Source organism: Pseudochaenichthys georgianus, chromosome 16, assembly GCF_902827115.2.
Source record: "Pseudochaenichthys georgianus chromosome 16, fPseGeo1.2, whole genome shotgun sequence".
Taxonomy (NCBI): Eukaryota; Metazoa; Chordata; class Actinopteri; order Perciformes; family Channichthyidae; genus Pseudochaenichthys; species Pseudochaenichthys georgianus.
Genome location: NC_047518.2, coordinates 43,221,461 through 43,243,748, shown reverse-complemented (window position 1 = coordinate 43,243,748; position 22,288 = coordinate 43,221,461).

Genomic DNA, 22,288 nt, shown 5'->3' with positions numbered 1-22,288 from the left:
GATTAATCCATATTGAAAATAGGTGTCAGCTGCTACACTAATTATAATAACGTTATATTTCTTAATTAATTAAGATAAGATATTACTGTATTGATCCCAATTTGGGAAATGTTTGTGTTCCAGCAGCATAACAAGAAAAAGAAAATATAAGTTATTATATATACAAAAGTATGTTAGGGATGGAATATTAAATTGAATATAAATGTAAAATGTACATGTGATGTTACGTCCAAGAGAAGCTATGGAGCAGAGAGTTCTCTGCCAGCCAGAGGTGATTTGTTATTAGTTCAATATGTCAAACTGATTTCCCTGAATACAATTTTTAGTTACATGGTGAAACGTTATGCTGCTTGTACAAATTAGACTTATCATATAAGCGACACAGGTTTTTAATAGGATTTATTCATTATCTTTACTTATGTTGCGGTCTTTTCAGCAGCGCCATCTCTAAAACGGCGATCCAGTCACGACCCATCATTTACATTTCACCGTGACATGGACAAAAATGTAAGTCAGCTTACCTCATGGCACGAATCCAGACTCTCCTTTGGAAAACATTGGCCGGGAAAAGATAGAACGAGCACGTTTCATGCAAAGACCTGTGGCTGCAACCCGGAGCAAAGCAACACACCATTGCGTAGCTAACTAGTAGCGCTAGCTTTAGCTGACGTTAGCTAACGAAACGAACTGAGTAAAATTGGAAAACACTGGTAATGAATTATTCTATCATTTATAAATATCATATCAATATCATTTTACGGTGTTAAAAACGACAATTTCAAAAATACAGATTCTAATGGTCAGATATAGATATACAGATACTAAAGATAGGCAGGTACTTGCTTTCAAGCAGAACACAGGGGAAAACAAACTTAGCGGGAGTGTTTACGTGTTTGGCGTAATGACGTACAACGGCCTCGACAATTTCTGTAGTCCTATTCAGCCACTCGGTAACAACCATCGTTTTTCAGACACGTAAACTCTTCAAAAATGACCAGTGGGGTCACTGCTGATGTATTTAATGTCGTAGAACAAAACGTGATTTATCTCTTAAATTTGTGTCAACCACAGACCTTATTTCGAGCTATTCTCCAAAACCCTATGGAGAAAATGCATTGCTTTTTGACGAAGGAACCGGAAGTGCTAAAAATGCTAACTTACTTCCGGGTTTTACGACGCGTCACTGCGGTTCTCTATAGCAGAAGAAGACAGACAGGACGTAAACATTAAAGGGAACAGCAGAAGAAGACATACAGGAAGTAAACACTAAAAGTGAACAACAGAAGAAGACAGGAAGTAAACACTAAAGGGAACAGCAGAAGAAGACAGACAGGAAGTAAACACTAAAGTGAACAGTAGAAGAAGTCAGACAGGAAATAAACACTAAAGGGAACATCAGAAGAAGACAGACAGGAAGTAAACACTAAAGGAAAAAGCAGAAGAAGACAGATAGGAAGTAAACACTAAAGAAAAAAGTAGAAGAAGACAGATAGGAAGTAAACGCTAAAGGGAAAAGCAGAAGAAGACAGACAGGAAGTAAACACTAAAGTGAACAGTAGAAGAAGTCAGACAGGAAATAAACACTAAAGGGAACCGCAGAAACATACATATAGGAAGTAAACTCTAAAGGGAACAGCAGAAAAATACATATAGGAAGTAAACTCTAAAGGGAACAGCAGAAGAAGACAGACAGGAAGTACACTCTAAAGGGAACATGTTATGGGCTCTGGCAGGGTTTATAGACTGGTTAATAGAAAATAAAATGTGGAGAGACTTGGACAGTTACAGAAAACCTCAATCAGTGCCACTCTCATTTTAAGTTACGTTGCTGACGACGCCGTTGGTAGGTAGTGGAACATTTTTTTTTTTGTTAGCGAAAGCAATATGGTAATTTTTAAATCAATATTGTAAATACAGTCGTTGGTTTCTTTAATATGTTGCCGTGTAACAAGCGGGATAATGTGGAGCTGATAACATTATCTGATCACCCTAACTTAGTTCACATGAATCATTTTCACTATTATCTGAAACTTTTGCCAGCATTTTAAGGCTAGCAACATTTAGCAGGTGCTCCTAATGTATCCAAATTGGATCCTACATTTATTGAAAAACGAAAGCATGACGCATTAAAAGCTGCAAAAGAAGCCCTGCTGAATTTTTATATATCTCTATAGTTCAAACGTAAAGTATACTGGCATGTCTGGATTCTCAACAATAAGACTCAAATCAGGTTAACTTGGTTTCTCATCTCTTGAAACAACCTGTACTTTTTCTCGCTCAAAGTTCAGTCGCTGCCAGAGTAATTGGACGGAGAGAAAGCGAGCAGCGGTGGGTCTGCTGACCCGTGAGAGAGAGACATGGAGTAAGAAACTGGAACTGTGTTTGATGTGAAGATGTTAAGGTCCAAAACTGTCTGAAGCTCAGCCAAAGCCTTCAGGCAAAAATATTTTAAACCCTCAAGGTATGTTCTTCTTGAAGCTCAGACATTTACCATATGAGGAAAAAAAGAACAGAGTGGTTCAAAGCAACACAAAAAATCTCAAGACAAGTATTTAGGGTGCAGGAAACCTCACAGTGAAGAGAAGTATCATTGGTTGCCATTTATCGCCAACATTCATTGGTTTATAGTAACGAAACTTCAAGCTGAACCTTCGTTTATCCGTGTATTTAACTTGTTGTTGAGATCTGACAGTTCACGATCAATTTTATACCGTGATAAAGAAACATACAGTGCTTCATTTTGCAGCATGTTGTGATTTAGGGCCGGGAAAAGCATGTTTATCAGTGGCATAATAACTTTCCGACAAAGATTGGTGCAAAGTGAGGAACACTTCCAGTCAATTAACAACCAGATTTTATGGTTGAGTTTTAAATAAACCATAAAAAAACGACCAGAAGTTGTAGAGACGTACAGATTCCTCAGATACCTACAGTTAATCTACAGCTATGGTAATCAAGCCAGATATGGTAGATATATAGCAGGGGCGTCAAACTCAAGGTCCAGGGGCCAAATCCGGCCCGTGATTTATTTGGCCCCACAAGAGCTTGCAGAGAATATAATATGTTCAGATCAGGGGGTCACAGGTTCAAACCCCCCTGCAGTCAGCATGTCTGTGTGTCCCTGAGACACTTCACCCCAAATGGCTCCTGTGGGCATTGCCCACAGTATTGAGCATGTAAGTCGCTTTGGATAAAAGCGTCTAACAAGTAACATGTAATGTAATGTTTATTATATGGTTACATGCTGATTTACAGAAGCACGTTGCCCATAAACTACATGTCCCACAATGCATCTGAAATTGGACTTTTTTTTTTCAGGATTTTGCTTTTTTTTTTATCATTTTGTGACATTCTCACTGAAGAGACTTCCAGTTATTTGCCCTAGACTTCTGCTTTCAGACGTAGTTAATTATGAAGTTATACCCTATCCGATACTAATCCAAAGCAGAGGCAATAATGTAATATAATACATTATTTTATATATATATTAAATATTGATATATGTATTTTTATATAGTCTTATATATAAAACTGTCCCTTTGAGTGCAACCATGATGCTAATGTGGCCCGAGATGAAATTGAGTTTGACACCCCTGATATGGGAGGGTCTAGATTAGTAGTGGAGTTGCATTGCTTGGTCACTTTTTAAAATGACATGCATCTTTCTGGTGGGCATATGTTGTTTGGCGAAACATAAGACATTTTTGGTACATGTAATTACTTCCTTAGTGTTGTGCAGATCTGACTTGGTTGATCTGTTCTTACTTTGAGGGATGAAGAGGTTATTGTTCGCTGATAAACTGATCAACCTGTATAATATGATGACATGGCGACCAGTTTTGTAGTTTTGAGGGTTTTATATACATTTCTTTCTTTCTTTCTTGTTGTTGGGAACCATTTGGGAACCTTTCAAAGTTGCATAATAATAATGATTTTCTAATGTTTTTGACATTTCCACCGAAATCTACATATCAAACCATCATACCATATCATACATCAAGCAGGTCCTATCTCAACGCTAAGATTACGTAATTAATTTTTTTTGCTTGTATTCTCAAAGTCTTCATCTATTGTGCTGCAAATATCAAATCAATACTGTATCCTACAAAGGTTTGAAGTATTTGCAGATCTAATTGCATAACATGTCATGTCCATCATAGAGATAACCAGCTGTTCCATATCTGCCAACATATAGGTCAACTCCTGAATAAGCGTTGAGATGAAATCACTGAAGCATGAAGCATTCAGTGATTTTAATGTAATGTACATGTCTGATTTCTTGTCTTGGTATTTGTCCTCGTTGATATTGCTGCTGTAATGAAGGAACAATGTCAGTCTTGATCTGCAACATATTATTGAATGGCCAACTAATGTAAGAAATGTGTGACGTGTTGACCATACTCTGATCTTGTACATATCCCATATTCTACTGACATGTAGATCTTTTGCACTACTTTTTATTTTGTATTTTATTGTATATGTTGCATTGTTGGAGCTCAGGTCAGAAGAATTTCATTGCCATTTCTACACTGTAGCTTCGTGCATATGACAATAAAACCTTTGAATCTCTTTTAAATAGACGCCTGTCTGCGATGAACCTCCTACTCAAGTATTATAACCTGACAAAGGCCACATTCTGTCACCTATCATTGCCTCTGCGTCCCTGTCACCTTGTCCTGGATCCAGCGCCCTACATATTAATAATGAAAGCTTCTCATCATCTCCAAGTCTTTTCTGGCTCTCCGACAGCAAACCAGCAGCAGCTCCATTAAAGAATGAAAAGCCCAGGTCTCTTTTGTTGCTCCCAGATCTCCCCATTATTAAGGAATCCCATTAAACTACAGAAGAAGGTGACTTTTCCTTTCAGTGCGATGACACTTGGAAAGAGGCCCCTGTCAGGTCAGAGATGGGGGTTCGCTGATGAGGCCGGAGAGGGGGCTTTTACTCCAGAGGAACAGAAGTTATTGATTGACTGAGCCAGCACTCCTGCGCTCTGTCAATCACCTTCAGACTCTCTTCTTTGTTGCTCTCTTTTCCTCCCGGCCACCAGTGATCGTCCACTTCTTACCGTGCTCTCCGGAGTGTGTGGCCTCATTTTACTTCATTATCGCGGGGCTGACAGCGAAGGCATCACAAGGAAAAATAGCATCCTTCGACCCCGCATGGTCTCCATCTCCCAGAGACACCTTTCCTGCCGCCATCTATCCTCAACCCCCCCCCCCCCCTTTTCCTTTCTTACCTCCTCTCTGCTGTTATTCTAAGAGATGGTAAAAGTACACACATCCTTTACTCAAGTAGAAGTACAGATACTCGTGTTTAAAAATACTCTGGTAGAAGTACTGACTAAACGTCTTTACTCAAGTCAAAGTAAAGAGGCTTTGAAATGTACTTCAGTAAAAAGTACCCATAACTAGCAGCTGTTTTAAAGAGTACCTGACCTCCCTTTATATTAATAGAACAATAATGTCATTGTTAGCTAATAAATGTTTCCATGCTGAACAACCTGTCCTTTCTATTTCTTACATTTTCAAAAGTATTTTTAAACACAAGTATCTGTACTACTACTTGAGTAAAGGATGTGTGTACTTTTGCCATCTCTGTCTGTCACTGTCTGTGTCTTTTCTCCGCTGCCCTCCCCATTGATAACAGCCTGACAGACAGAGCGGAGGGCAGCGTCACCTCCCCAATCCTTTCTTCCTCCATCCTTTCTTCCCCCTAACTTGACACCTCGCCTCTCTTGTCAAGGTCACCCCGCTGCCAGAGAGGAAATGTCAGGCTGTGAATGGAGGCTTTCACCTTCCACCACCAGGTTTCTCACACACACCAAGATGAGGGCTGTTGTTTGGTTTAGCCCTGGATGCAGGTAGGACATAACAACTGATGTGATGTGGTTTTTGATTGTTGGTGTCCAAAAAAAGCATCATTTTAGGATTTGCTCAAAGGTCCTTGACAGTGGTATAAAGTAACTTAGTACATTTACTCAAATACTGTACTTAAGTATCATTTTGAGATACTTGTGCCACTACAATTCAGAGGTAAATGGTGTAATTGTACTCCACTACATGTATTTAATACCTTTATAATTTACAGATCTGGATGAATGATGTGAAATAACATGACCTTACCTCAGATATTTGGCAATACAGTCTCAATAAAACGCTATGAAGTGTGACTGTCTGCAGAATATTTCTCCATCCTCTTCGGAGTATTTGCTCTGCGTCATATATTTATCGCCTGACCTCACAAACCAAAGTGTCTTGCACCTTTGGTTGAGAGCGGCAAAGGGAACACTTGAGGCGATGTGCAAAGTCTGTGTGTCTCGTATGTGGAGGAACACAGTGTACTCCAGTGGAGATCTGTAAACACACGTACAGGAGTTTGAAGACTTATTCCAGGGTGCTATGTATCCTTTTGGGGAAACTAGTGAAAACCACTGGAGGTAAAAGTGTTAGTTTCTCACTTATCACCTGTCTATCTGCATCTGACCAATATACCAGCTTATAACACGGATTTACATGTAGAAATATATACTGTTATTGCACCTCCATCAACAACCCTGTCTCCTAAAAAATACGTTCCCACAGAACTAAACTGTATTCTCAATTACGTTTAGCTAGAAACGTATTATGAACGTATCTTAAATACGTTTATTTCTACATATCTTTGCCATTTATTGTCTTGCTTATAATAATGATAATAATCGTTTATAAATATCATTTTAGAGCCCACATTTTAAATCAGTAGGCGAGGCTGTAATTTCGCCAGCTGTTCCTCTCATGAGCGAGGCAGAACATAATAGTTTTATCATGCCAAAAAGCTGCTCTGTCGTTTATTGCACCTCAAACATTAAAAGAAATCCAGAGTTACGTGTTTCTGTACTTCCTCTAAGAAGAAAGGACAGTAACAGAAGATCTCTGTGACGCCAGATGTGGTGTTGTTAATGCGATATGATATCCGGGAAAAAAAAGCAGTTTAGGATGGCCGAAGACACGACACTACCCATAATCCCCAGCTATCGTTTGGGACTACAGTCCCGTTGACAAACCCCGTGATTAATCTTCTAGCTCTGTGATTGGATGTTGGAGTGGCAGTGCGCCAAGGTTACGCCGAGCGTCAAGCTCTTTGAAATAGAACGAAACCACGGCAGACTATTCAAAACTGGACTCGAACGCCCCCCAGAACTACACATGCTGGCTATTGTGTTTCGCAACATGTTCTCTATGGCACGTCTCTACTGGGAATTGTAGTTTTAAAAGACGTTTTCGTTTTTCCCAAAATTAGAAGTTGACAGTATTAAACTGTGTACAGCCCTGGAGGTTTAGGCGATAGGAAACACATTGGTGTGTACACATTTAAAACATGTAATTACTACATGGGTGAACATCGCTTGTGTCCATAATGGGCAGCATTAATATATACCCACATGACAGCTCATTGCTACTTTGTAATTCTACTCCACTACAATTCAGAGGTTAACCTGGTATTTTTACTCCACTACATTTATTTGAGTTACTTTGCAGATTCTGATTAATGATGTGAAATATAAACAACCCTTAAATCAGACTTTAGTTACACCTGAGTAAAATTCAGGTAAGGTGATTGTCAAGTGGCAACAATCAGGAGAGATATTTGATAGTTGGTGCTTGAGAAGACTAAACATGTATCTGCAATTGACATGAATGGAAACAAGTAATAAAGTATATTCATTACTCGTTATTCTCTACTAATAGTTCATTAAAGACTGTATATTATGGCTATTTTGCACATCCCTTTCAAGATTTTCAAAGGTTTATTGACATATCATACACAACTACGGTGTAGTTATGCAATGAATGAAAAACTTGGGTCACAGGTTCCTCAACAGTGCATTACAAGACATCTATCAATATGTGTGTACCTCCAGCATTAAACTGTCATATTCTGCACATTTCTTATTCTATCTACATACATAAGAGTATAATCCATATGTATAATATCAGTTAAAATAAGTGCTTCAACATAGTTAACATTGCAGGAAAGCAATATATTAGACGTTAAGTACTTTGTCAGGCTTAATATTCATCTGTAGATAGATACCCCCAAAGCTTTTTTCTTATTTGAAAGAAGACCTTAATCTGTTATTTAATGTTTAAATAAAGGTTCATTCGTTTTTCTGTTTTGCACCTCCTATTAATATCTTTGTACATCCTGCACTAAACTGGTTTATTGTAGAGATCACTTACAGTATCTTCTTGAGTTTTTATATTCTATACTTCTATCATTGACCTTCTACTTTCCCCCTATGAAAGTATGTACTCTTAATATTTGTTTCATCAAATAACATTATTCAACAAAAATAACATTATTCAACAAAAATCCAAATCCCCTGACTATTCATCTAATCAGCGAGTTGAGGATCTTTCCTACGTCTGTTTCCGGTATTGTTCCTGTAATGAGAGTTTACATTTATGCTACATTGAAGGGTGGAATTGACTACACGTCTTCAGAAACATAATTTGCTTCAGATATAACTCATAGCAAATAAAGTATACAAATATAAGTAATAAAAAGATAAAACACTGGCATGTAATTTACGTTAGAATAAGTTAGAATGGTTTTGAATAATAGATGAGAGTAAAATCGACGTCCCTTTACAGCCCCGCCCACTTTTGGGGAAACCATGACGCTGTCATTTGAATGGCGATCGAGCCTGAAGCCACAGAGATCTTCTGTTAATAATAATAATAATACATTTTATTTTTAGGCGCCTTTCATGACACCCAAGGACACCGTACAATTTAAAAATAGAAATAAAAAAAATAACTAAATAAAAAATAAATAAGATTAAAGCTGTTACTGTCCTTTCTTCTTAGAGGAAGTACAGAAACACTTAACTCTGGATTTGTTTTATAGGTGACATGTCATGCTTTTCCGGTTATCGCCCGTCCCCTTGTGTGTTATGAATGTTTATGCATGTAAACGGTCTGCAGAGTCAAAACCCTCAAAGTACACCATGTAGTGAGTAAAACTCTAAAACAGAAAATACCTCCCCAAAACGCCTCGTTGGAGATACGTCACTGTCCATTTGATTCTTCCGGGTACATCATGATGTCATGTCGTCCCCGGAACGAAATGGACCAATCCGTGGAGCCGTTACGTTACGTCCGCGGATCCGTTCATAACGAACGTAACGTGGGAGAAAATATGTTTCTAGCTAAACGTAATTGAGAATGCAGTTTAGTTCTGTGGGAACGTACTTTTTAGGAGACAGGGTTGCCATCAAAAGAAAACATGACAGGATGATGTAGATTCACTATGTCTACAATAAACTGTGCATTTCAGTTAAAGAATGAGCATACATATACTCATTTACAACATACATTTAAATGATGACTGTGTTGGCCCAATTCAAACGGGCTTACGATATTTTGTGGCTGTAGAAAACATAATTTCAAGTCCTAATTACTTTCAAAGTGGATTTTCAAAATGATCCATCATGGATTTAATGTACTCCCAAACATCCCAAAAACAACACGATTAGCTGGCTCCTCCTGATCTCAATGCAAACTCCCCTCTTAAATAGCGTGTACTGAAACAACACGAGTCCTATAAGCCGAATATGATTTATCCATAACATTTCACATCACGTATAGCATTTATACAGGTTCCTTTGAAACAGTTCAAAGATCCCATGGCTGTAGTCGAATATTTGTATTTAGGCAAAGCGAAAATAATCAATACACATAATAACACAGGTATAAAATATATGAATCAAAGTTACCGTTCAGTATTAGATATGACTAGTTTAATTCAAAACAACGACAAAAAGAAAGGTCGAGAGTTGCAGCGGACCTGCAGGATTTACTTTGAAATGTGACGGAGTGGGATATCTTTCTCCTCTTAATTTACAAATAAATAGTTTTTTAAGATACACTTTAAAGCGGACCTATCATGCAAAATGCACTTTTTGATGTCTTTTATACATCAACATGTGTCCCCGGTGTGTCAGGGAACTCACGCAGCGTCAGAAAATAAAACCCTCTCTCTTTTCCTCCGTACCCAAATCTCTAAAAACGGGGAACAACGGAGCTGATCCAGATTTGCGTCCGATATGACGGAACATCTGAAATGTGGACCCACGGCCCGATCAGAAACGTTGCTATCAGAAACAATGCCCGACTGTTTTGGACGTAATATGGTCGGTGTTTACATTAGCATCGCTAACACTCAGAGCTAACCTGTACTGGAGAGCATGTGTGTGAAGAAGCAGGAAGTAAAAAGGAACTCACCTTGTGGTGTAACCGGCAAGAGAGAAAGCCTGTTTCAGAGAGAATCCTTGATAATAAATATGGCGTTTCATCACCGCAGCATTTTAGACAGTAGGCCTATCTGCCAGGTCCTGCATGAGCCGGCATAAGCTCCGCCCCCTCTTATTTGTATTTTTTTTCAGTTAAAAAGAGACCTGTTTATACCCAGAATCAGCACTTTTGGAACAGAAAGAAATATAGAGGGATATGAGACATGGCTAGAATGGGTGATCTGTTTGGTATTTTGACAAAAAACAATTCATGGACATGTTTTTTATATTTAATCTATATATCTGCTGTTGCCTAAAAATAGCATGATAGGTGACCTTTAAAACAAAAAATAACGTAATAGAGTCCCTGTGATCATGAAACAAACGTTTTATCTGTAAACAAAAAATGTTTCATGGTCTGAGAAGGTACTTGTGTATCAAAGTATGACATTTCTCATTTATTAGAAGTTTTTTACAGTTCTTTAGCCATAATTGTTCAATCTGGTTAATGATTTCTGAGCCAATTTTATATTAACGTTCAATAGTTTGATACTGCTTGTGAAAATATGAAGAAAAACAATGTCTGCACAATGATTAAGATGTAAAAGACGTAATAAAAACTTTATTTTGTTGAGTAGTTTTGATACTTGAAGTGCACATGTGCAGTTTTCCCGTCCTGGCTCATTTCCTGTGGACACAGCGGTCTCTTTAATATTCTCATGTCCTCATGTAGTCGCACTAATTGTGATGTGCACACCTGCTGATAATCACTCTAATGACCACGGCTCCCTGAGCAGAATACTAGCTGCCAGTAAGTAATAATGATAATAAGAATGCTTTCTGGAAATTAGCAGTGAGTTACAGGCTATTCTTCTCTGAGTACGAGCACAATGTTTTCTTAAATAACCATTAAAATACTTCAAGTAGACAGACCATGGTGCAAACGTGAGCAAAGTTTTGATTCAAAGCTAATCAATTACTTGTACAACCTGATGGTGGACTTTTAATGTTTGTCATAGTATAAATATCTCTTTAGGCATTTACAGACAAGCACCATTTGAATTCATTCCAATATCTTATTTCTCGGAAAAGTTGAATATATTTGTGTGAACAGTTAGACAAGGAATGAGAGACCTCCATATATAATTAATGTTGTGTTTTCTATATTTCAAGTGTGTTGTTTTAACTATATTTGAATGAATGAAGTGTCTTTGAGTTTCAAGAAAAGCGATTTTTAAATAAAATGCATTATTATTATAAACACATTAGTTCTATTAAACGTAATCATGCTTAAAATTAGCCGCCATTAGTTTAGCAGTGTTGAGTTGTACTCATGTGATCGTGATGTCGTTTTTTTATAACTTTAGCATTTCACTTCTGGCGATTTAATTTAGGTTATCCTGCTGAAAAAATGGTGTAGCCTAAACATCATTAACTTATGTTTACCACAGAACTTGTTTTTGCAATATTCTGAAATCCAATAGAAAATTCCCATTTCCTTGACGATGCTAACTTTCACATCGACCTAACCCTCCTCCCTGCACCACTTTATTTAAACTACCGCCCCCTGCTGGTATGGACAGTCCTTCCTCTCAAGTGTGAGCAGAAGGTAGCTGATCGTTGTATGTAGTTTTTGCGGCAACACAAATCGAAGTAATTTCTTTGATGTGTGTCAGGGCCTTTAGATCAGAGGAATAACACGTATGCATTTTGAAAAGCTGCACAGTTCCTCTTTGATATTTCTTACTACATTGACTTTAGAAAATACATTTTGAGTTTGTTCCCTAACAGCAACGTTCCTTCGTTCCCTTCCCTCCTGTCTCTCTGCCTCGTTAGCAGACCTCATTCGGTTTCATCACCAGAGAAGGCAAAAGTACACACATCCTTTACTCAAGTAGAAGTACAGATACTCGTGTTTAAAGATACTCTGGTGAAAGTAGAAGTACTGACTAAACTTCTTTACTCAAGTAAAAGTAAAGAACTTATCGCGGGGCTGACAGCGAAGGCATCACGAGGAAAAATAGCATCCTTCGACCCCGCATGGTCTCCATCTCCCAGAGACACCTTTCCTGCCGCCATCTATCCTCAACCCCCCCCCCCCCTTTTTCCTTTCTTACCTCCTCTCTGCTGTTATTCTAAGAGATGGTAAAAGTACACACATCCTTTACTCAAGTAGAAGTACAGATACTCGTGTTTAAAAATACTCTGGTAGAAGTACTGACTAAACGTCTTTACTCAAGTCAAAGTAAAGAGGCTTTGAAATGTACTTCAGTAAAAAGTACCCATAGCTAGCAGCTGTTTTAAAGAGTACCTGACCTCCCTTTATATCAATAGAACAATAATGTCATTGTTAGCTAATGAATGTTTCCATGGTGAACAACGGCAACATGACAACGTTTCCATTGGTCCCTCTTCTTTAGAGAAGACCAGGAAGTGATGGATACACGGATCGTGTTCCAACCAATAGGCACGCAATGACTCTAAAGAATAATGACCACGCACCAACACACATTCAGACTAAAGGAACCAGCTGTTTGGGAAATGAGAGAAGTAGAAAGTACAGGTATTTGGGTTCAACATGTAAGAAGTAGAAAGTACAGGTATTTGTGTTCAACATGTAAGAAGTAGAAAGTACAGGTATTTGGGTTCAACATGTAAGAAGTAGAAAGTACAGGTATTCGAGTTCAACATGTAAGAAGTAGAAAGTACAGGTATTTGTGTTCAACATGTAAGAAGTAGAAAGTACAGGTATTTGGGTTCAACATGTAAGAAGTAGAAAGTACAGGTATTTGAGTTCAACATGTAAGAAGTAGAAAGTACAGTTATTTGGGTTCAACATGTAAGAAGTAGAAAGTACAGGTATTTGAGTTCAACATGTAGAAGTAGAAAGTACAGGTATTTGTGTTCAACATGTAAGAAGTAGAAAGTACAGGTATTTGTGTTCAACATGTAAGAAGTAGAAAGTACAGGTATTTGGGTTCAACATGTAAGAAGTATAAAGTTCAGGTATTTGAGTTCAACATGTAAGGAGTAGAAAGTACAGGTATTTGAGTTTAACATGTAAGAAGTAGAAAGTACAGGTATTTGGGTTCAACATGTAAGAAGTAGAAAGTACAGGTATTTGTTTCAACATGTAAGAAGTAGAAAGTACAGGTATTTGTGTTCAACATGTAAGAAGTAGAAAGTACAGGTATTTGGGTTCAACATGTAAGAAGTAGAAAGTACAGGTATTTGTTTTCAACATGTAAGAAGTAGAAAGTACAGGTATTTGAGTTCAACATGTAAGAAGTAGAAAGTACAGGTATTTGGGTTCAACATGTAAGAAGTAGAAAGTACAGGTATTTAGTTCAACATGTAAGAAGTAGAAAGTACAGGTATTTGGGTTCAAAATGTAAGAAGTAGAAAGTACAGGTATTTGTGTTCAACATGTAAGAAGTAGAAAGTACAGGTATTTGGGTTCAACATGTAAGAAGTAGAAAGTACAGGTATTTGTGTTCAACATGTAAGAAGTAGAAAGTACAGGTATTTGGGTTCAACATGTAAGAAGTAGAAAGTACAGGTATTTGAGTTCAACATGTGAGAAGTAGAAAGTACAGGTATTTGTGTTCAACATGTAAGAAGTAGAAAGTACAGGTATTTGGTTCAACATGTAAGAAGTAGAAAGTACAGGTATTTGAGTTCAACATGTAAGAAGTAGAAAGTACAGGTATTTGTGTTCAACATGTAAGAAGTAGAAAGTACAGGTATTTGGGTTCAACATGTAAGAAGTAGAAAGTACAGGTATTTGGGTTCAACATGTAAGAAGTAGAAAGTACAGGTATTTGTGTTCAACATGTAAGAAGTAGAAAGTACAGGTATTTGGGTTCAACATGTAAGAAGTAGAAAGTACAGGTATTTGGGTTCAACATGTAAGAAGTAGAAAGTACAGGTATTTGTGTTCAACATGTAAGAAGTAGAAAGTACAGGTATTTGGGTTCAACATGTAAGAAGTAGAAAGTACAGGTATTTGAGTTCAACATGTAAGAAGTAGAAAGTACAGGTATTTGTGTTCAACATGTAAGAAGTAGAAAGTACAGGTATTTGTGTTCAACATGTAAGAAGTAGAAAGTACAGGTATTTGTGTTCAACATGTAGAAGTAGAAAGTACAGGTATTTGAGTTCAACATGTAAGAAGTAGAAAGTACAGGTATTTGGGTTCAACATGTAAGAAGTAGAAAGTACAGGTATTTGGGTTCAACATGTAAGAAGTAGAAAGTACAGGTATTTGTGTTCAACATGTAAGAAGTAGAAAGTACAGGTATTTGGGTTCAACATGTAAGAAGTAGAAAGTACAGGTATTTGGGTTCAACATGTAAGAAGTAGAAAGTACAGGTATTTGTGTTCAACATGTAAGAAGTAGAAAGTACAGGTATTTGGGTTCAACATGTAAGAAGTAGAAAGTACAGGTATTTGTGTTCAACATGTAAGAAGTAGAAAGTACAGGTATTTGGGTTCAACATGTAAGAAGTAGAAAGTACAGGTATTTGGGTTCAAAATGTAAGAAGTAGAAAGTACAGGTATTTGTTTTCAACATGTAAGAAGTAGAAAGTACAGGTATTTGTGTTCAACATGTAAGAAGTAGAAAGTACAGGTATTTGGGTTCAACATGTAAGAAGTAGAAAGTACAGGTATTTGTGTTCAACATGTAAGAAGTAGAAAGTACAGGTATTTGTGTTCAACATGTAAGAAGTAGAAAGTACAGGTATTTGTGTTCAACATGTAAGAAGTAGAAAGTACAGGTATTTGTGTTCAACATGTAAGAAGTAGAAATTACAGGTATTTGTGTTCAACATGTAAGAAGTAGAAAGTACAGGTATTTGTGTTCAACATGTAAGAAGTAGAAAGTACAGGTATTTGTGTTCAACATGTGAGAAGTAGAAAGTACAGGTATTTGAGTTCAACATGTAAGAAGTAGAAAGTACAGGTATTTGTGTTCAACATGTAAGAAGTAGAAAGTACAGGTATTTGAGTTCAACATGTAAGAAGTAGAAAGTACAGGTATTTGAGTTCAACATGTAAGAAGTAGAAAGTACAGGTATTTGTGTTCAACATGTAAGAAGTAGAAAGTACAGGTATTTGAGTTCAACATGTAAGAAGTAGAAAGTACAGGTATTTGGGTTCAACATGTAAGAAGTAGAAAGTACAGGTATTTGAGTTCAACATGTGAGAAGTAGAAAGTACAGGTATTTGTGTTCAACATGTAAGAAGTAGAAAGTACAGGTATTTGGGTTCAACATGTAAGAAGTAGAAAGTACAGGTATTTGAGTTCAACATGTGAGAAGTAGAAAGTACAGGTATTTGTGTTCAACATGTAAGAAGTAGAAAGTACAGGTATTTGGTTCAACATGTAAGAAGTAGAAAGTACAGGTATTTGGGTTCAACATGTAAGAAGTAGAAAGTACAGGTATTTGAGTTCAACATGTAAGAAGTAGAAAGTACAGGTATTTGGTTCAACATGTAAGAAGTAGAAAGTACAGGTATTTGGGTTCAACATGTAAGAAGTAGAAAGTACAGGTATTTGTGTTCAACATGTAAGAAGTAGAAAGTACAGGTATTTGGGTTCAACATGTAAGAAGTAGAAAGTACAGGTATTTGTGTTCAACATGTAAGAAGTAGAAAGTACAGGTATTTGGTTTAACATGTAAGAAGTAGAAAGTACAGGTATTTGGGTTCAACATGTAAGAAGTAGAAAGTACAGGTATTTGTTTCAACATGTAAGAAGTAGAAAGTACAGGTATTTGGGTTCAACATGTAAGAAGTAGAAAGTACAGGTATTTGAGTTCAACATGTAAGAAGTAGAAAGTACAGGTATTTGTGTTCAACATGTAAGAAGTAGAAAGTACAGGTATTTGTGTTCAACATGTAAGAAGTAGAAAGTACAGGTATTTGTGTTCAACATGTAAGAAGTAGAAAGTACAGGTATTTGTGTTCAACATGTAAGAAGTAGAAAGTACAGGTATTTGTGTTCAACATGTAAGAAGTAGAAAGTACAGGTATTTGGGTTCAACATGTAAGAAGTAGAAAGTACAGGTATTTGTGTTCAACATGTAAGAAGTAGAAAGTACAGGTATTTGAGTTCAACATGTAAGAAGTAGAAAGTACAGGTATTTGTGTTCAACATGTAAGAAGTAGAAAGTACAGGTATTTGAGTTCAACATGTAAGAAGTAGAAAGTACAGGTATTTGAGTTCAACATGTAAGAAGTAGAAAGTACAGGTATTTGTGTTCAACATGTAAGAAGTAGAAAGTACAGGTATTTGAGTTCAACATGTAAGAAGTAGAAAGTACAGGTATTTGAGTTCAACATGTAAGAAGTAGAAAGTACAGGTATTTGTGTTCAACATGTAAGAAGTAGAAAGTACAGGTATTTGGGTTCAACATGTAAGAAGTAGAAAGTACAGGTATTTGTGTTCAACATGTAAGAAGTAGAAAGTACAGGTATTTGTGTTCAACATGTAAGAAGTAGAAAGTACAGGTATTTGTGTTCAACATGTAAGAAGTAGAAAGTACAGGTATTTGAGTTCAACATGTAAGAAGTAGAAAGTACAGGTATTTGAGTTCAACATGTAAGAAGTAGAAAGTACAGGTATTTGTGTTCAACATGTAAGAAGTAGAAAGTACAGGTATTTGTGTTCAACATGTAAGAAGTAGAAAGTACAGGTATTTGGGTTCAACATGTAAGAAGTAGAAAGTACAGGTATTTGTGTTCAACATGTAAGAAGTAGAAAGTACAGGTATTTGGGTTCAACATGTAAGAAGTAGAAAGTACAGGTATTTGTGTTCAACATGTAAGAAGTAGAAAGTACAGGTATTTGAGTTCAACATGTGAGAAGTAGAAAGTACAGGTATTTGTGTTCAACATGTAAGAAGTAGAAAGTACAGGTATTTGGGTTCAACATGTAAGAAGTAGAAAGTACAGGTATTTGTGTTCAACATGTAAGAAGTAGAAAGTACAGGTATTTGGGTTCAACATGTAAGAAGTAGAAAGTACAGGTATTTGTGTTCAACATGTAAGAAGTAGAAAGTACAGGTATTTGGGTTCAAAATGTAGTGGATACCAAAGCCATGTACAGTAACGAAGTATTTGCACTCCACTAATTTCCACCTCTGTTCATCACATATTTAATGTGCGGGTGTCCTCTCACACTGATTCATATGTTAATGTATTCCTGAGGCGACTCCCGGAGCGTCAGATTGTCCCACCTTCTCTTCAGTCTCTTCATCTTGCACCCAAACTCACCGTGAAAACTGAGCTTCATCCCGCCTCCCACCCACTCCATTCTGTTGACTTCACTTTTGTTTTCTTTTTCCTGCACTAGGAATTGCAATGCTGGGATAAACAATGCATTGAAATGTCACCAGATTCCATGGAGTCCTCGAGAGCTGCTGTGTTGACATTAGACATTAAGCAGCATTTCATATCATATTAAAGTGTGACAACAACAGCGTACAACTGCAGCTTTCAGAAATGCCATTCTCACAGAGCGAGCTATGAAGCATATCGTATTGATATTATATACTCCAGATCACAGCCTGAAGGGAAACAGATGCTGCTGGAGAGTCAGCTGTATGACTTGAAATCATCATGTGGAAAATAAAGCACATTACACTGTACATTTTGAGCATTTCTCTGGTCTTCATCATTACAATTAGAATCAGGAATCCTTTATTAGTCCATCAGCGGGGAAATTAACAATACCGGAGTACTTTTACCCGTACTTTTCCCGTTTGGTTCCTTTAGTTTCTGGAATTTTGCGTTCACACCAAAAAGAGTACTTCATTCCGAGAACATTTACCCCCATTTTCAGTACCTGCTAGAGAGGTGGTATCAGGGCCAACCCTGGCCAACATGAGGCCCCACGCAAAGTTATATAATGAGGCCCTCTGTAGCGAGCGTCGTCGTCGTCATCAACGGGAGGGGGGGGGGCTAACTAATTGCACCGCATAAGCGCATAGGTGCGCGGCTCCGTTGAGGCACCCTCCACAAAATGAGGCCCCCTACGCAAGGTGAGGCCACATGGAGTCTGCATGATCGGCCTGTAGGGAGGGACGGCCCTGGATGGTACTATCTTGGGGAGAAAAAAGTACCAATTTCGATTGGCTGGGCGAATTGCAAACCACGCCCCGTAAAACTCTGAAAAGTTTTGTGAAGCCGCCATTGTATTTGCTGGCATTAGCATTATTAGCATTAGCATTAGCCCCGCGCACCAACGGAGAGACAATAACTTATGGCAACACAAAATAAAACATGGGAGCGGTGGAGATGAGGAGGTGTCGGCGTTCTGGCGATTTACTCGGAAGGCTTCAGTAGAAGCTGCTGGGAGTCCCAGCAGCTTCTACTGAAGCCTTCCTATTCCGGTGTGAACGCGATCTACTCTTTAGTGCCATGGGGGTAACTAAGTGCTGGGAACTAAGTACGGCAAAGTAGTTGGTGTGAAAGCGGCTATTGTAACAGCAAAGGGACAGTGCAGGAAAAAGGCAACATTAGAGTTTTAACAAAATAAATAAAGAGCCGAGCACAGGTTAATAAAGAAAAACAAATAAGTACACATCCATGGGAAAAAAGCAGCATTAAGATAACATATACAAGTGATGAGGATGGACGTTTTTTTCACAGATACTATGTGCACGTGGTAAATAAACACACACACACACACACATATTATTGTAGTTGAGTTTTGACAGCATCTATCAAACTCGATTTGTTGCCTTAATGGTCTGTTTTCTAATATTTCTGTGTTTCTGAACCACGTCTGTGTCTGCATATAATGTTCGTATTTAGTCTCCTGATTTTAAATGGGAATTAAATCATTAGAGTGTTCCCAAAGAGCCGGTGTTCTGCAGTCTGTGTGGGCCTACGTGTACTGTTGCACAGTTTACTGTAGAAACTATGTCCAGGACAAGGTATTTGGAAGTGTTGGAAGATTCATAGCTAACCACACTGAATATTATGGAGGTATTGATCCGTCTTCTCATATCTCTAACATCACCAGAAGTCATAGTTTAAGGCAGGGATCACCAACTACATTTGTCCAAGGGCCGAAATGTAACCAATAGACACTATCGCGGGCCAGCGATTTTTATATAGCCCAGAATTTTATAAATAGTATTCAGATTACTTTTGGAATACTTTCTTTTTCCATAACAGATGGGTATGTTTTGGTGAACAGGAGCACTTATGTTACTGTTTTAATGGCTTATCAAGAACTCAAACACAACATCTTGGTGTCATTCTGGACAGCTCTCTCACCTGCACCCACATAAAAAACATCACCCGGACTGCATTCTTTGTACTGTCTTAAAACCTTTCCTTGGAATATGTTATGTATTGTAAGGTGTCCTTGGGTGCTTTGAAAGGCGCCCCTAAATAGAATGAATTATCATTATTATCTGAAACGATGTAATAACTTTTAAAACTTTTTCCAGTCACTTGCCCCATGCATTCAGCAGCAGCAGGCCGTTCACTTTGATTTGATCCCGTTAGGAAATGTCATCATTTCGACAATAAAGAAATGCTACATAAACGTTATCTTGCACATTTTATCTAACCATCTCCATTTCTAACTTTCAATATATTTTAAAAGAGATCTCTCTCTCTCATCTGCGTGCGGGGGCGGGGCCTCACAGACACGCTGCATCTCTCTCTCGCTCACAGACATGCTGCAGCGCTGTGCAGTGTGCACACAGTCCTGCCGGTAATGAATATTACATTTTGTGAGGAAACTTTTCCACCAATAATTCCAATAAGTATTCCAAAATGTATTCGCTTCAGGTTTACGAAAGTAACTGTAATCAGATTACTCGTTTTTCAAATGTAACGCCAGCTGAATACAGTTAGCCTACTTTTGTATTCTGATTACGTAACGCCGTTATGTATTCCGTTACAACCCAACCCTGCTTCTAGGCTACTCTCCCGCAGCTCCAGCCTCTCTGTTGGACTCTGTCGCAGCGGGGCTACTGCTGTGGTGCGGAGCGCATTAACCAGACTCTTCACAACGAAGGATCACTTCTTCTTCAGGGGAGGGAAGGTTTCGCAGTACGCAGTCAGCAGCAGCAACTGTCCCGCAGCTGCTGCCTCTCTGTTGGACTCCGGTACTGCACCTTACTCACGAGACGTTGTAAACAAAGCAATGGGTGGGGGGCGAACGCAGTAACCACTCCGCCAACGCCACAGTCACTCCCGTCGTGCGGGCCGGATGAGAATGTCTGGCGGGCCGGATGTGGCCCGCGGGCCGCCAGTTGGTGGTCACTGGTTTAAGGGGTCATTTCTCAAAATGTTCCCCGTGTGGTTTATTCACCATTACAATAGCCCCACCTAAAATAATTTCCACCAGCCGCCACTGTCCTAACCTTAACCATAACCAACACATGCCTAACCCTTAACCTTACCCTTACCCTTACCCGAACCAAGTCTTCACCCTAAAATTAATGATCCCCCTTATGGGGACCTCCATTTTGTCCCCATAAGGGAGGCGAGTCCCCACACGTGACTATGTAAACAGATGTAGGTCCCCACAAGTATAGTAATGCTAGACCACACACACACACACACACACACACACACACACACACACACACACACACACACACACACACACACACACACACACACACACACACACACACACTTTGTATTGTTATTGTATGAGAGAGGTTCCAGGTTGAATTGAGGCGGATATTTTTAATGTTCAGAGGTTGTTTTGTTTAATATTCATGAGAATATTTGTCATTCTGATATGAATGATAATAAACAAACAGTTGCATAAATCATATTTGTCCACTCATATGTTGATAAGAGTATTAAAAACGTGAAAAATATCCCTCTAAGCCTTAAGGAACATTTATGTGCGATTAATTTGCGATTAAATATTTTAATCAACTGACAGCCCAATATATTTATATAAATATATACCATTTCAGAATCAAACAGAGCACTCTCATAATAACGTAATACTATCAGAGACTGGATATATCCCCCCCTCCCCCCTCTGGTCGCTACAATGAGGGAAATAAATTACTGGCCAAAAGTTGTATTACAAGTAAGCAGAGGACACCAAACCAACTGAGACCTGTCTGTCCGCTGCATCTACGCACACGCACACACACACACACACACACACACACACACACACACACACACACACACACACACACACACACACACACACACACACACACACACACACACACACACACACACACACACACACACACACACACACACACACACACACACACACACACACACACACACACACACACACACACACACACACACACACACACCTACAGCTCCTAAAGCATATAATCAGGCTACAGCCGTTGTGTATTTTATTTTGTGAAGCACTAAATGGTTTTAGAAAAATATCGACTCTTTGTTTGTATATATCTACTAAACTAAAGCAAATAAAGAGAGTAGGCCTGTTATACTGAGTGGTATATATTATACACACTGCTCTGCTTTCTGCACGGGCCTCACAGCTGTTCTCACTGGAAACATCGCGTTGCGATGAGAGCAGTTAATAAAATAATATCCAGGGGATGCATGCAGAGCTGTCATTGGCTGAGATGAGTCCGGTCGTGCGTCACGACTCTTTGAAACATCACCGTTCCCGGAAATGAATCCGCGAAGGAGCCGTGGAGGACCGTGGAGGACTCATCAGTGTATCCTCGGTTATAGCTCCTCCAGAGAGGCTCCTCGACGCTCGGTCCTCGAAGTGCATTTAGAGAAATGAGATGTCCTTCAACATGGCGCGCTGAAATTCATTTCCGGGTCACTACCGGAGGACCGAGGAGTCGAGGAGTCGAGGAGTCGAGGAGGGAGGAGGGGGATTTGATGAAATGAGAAAGGGCCCTGCTATGAATGAGTATGTATTAAAGGGCCCATGTCATGCTTTTCCGGTTGTTACCCGTCCCCTTGTTGTTATGAAGGTTTTTCTGCATGTGAACGGTCTGCAGAGTCACAGACCCTCAA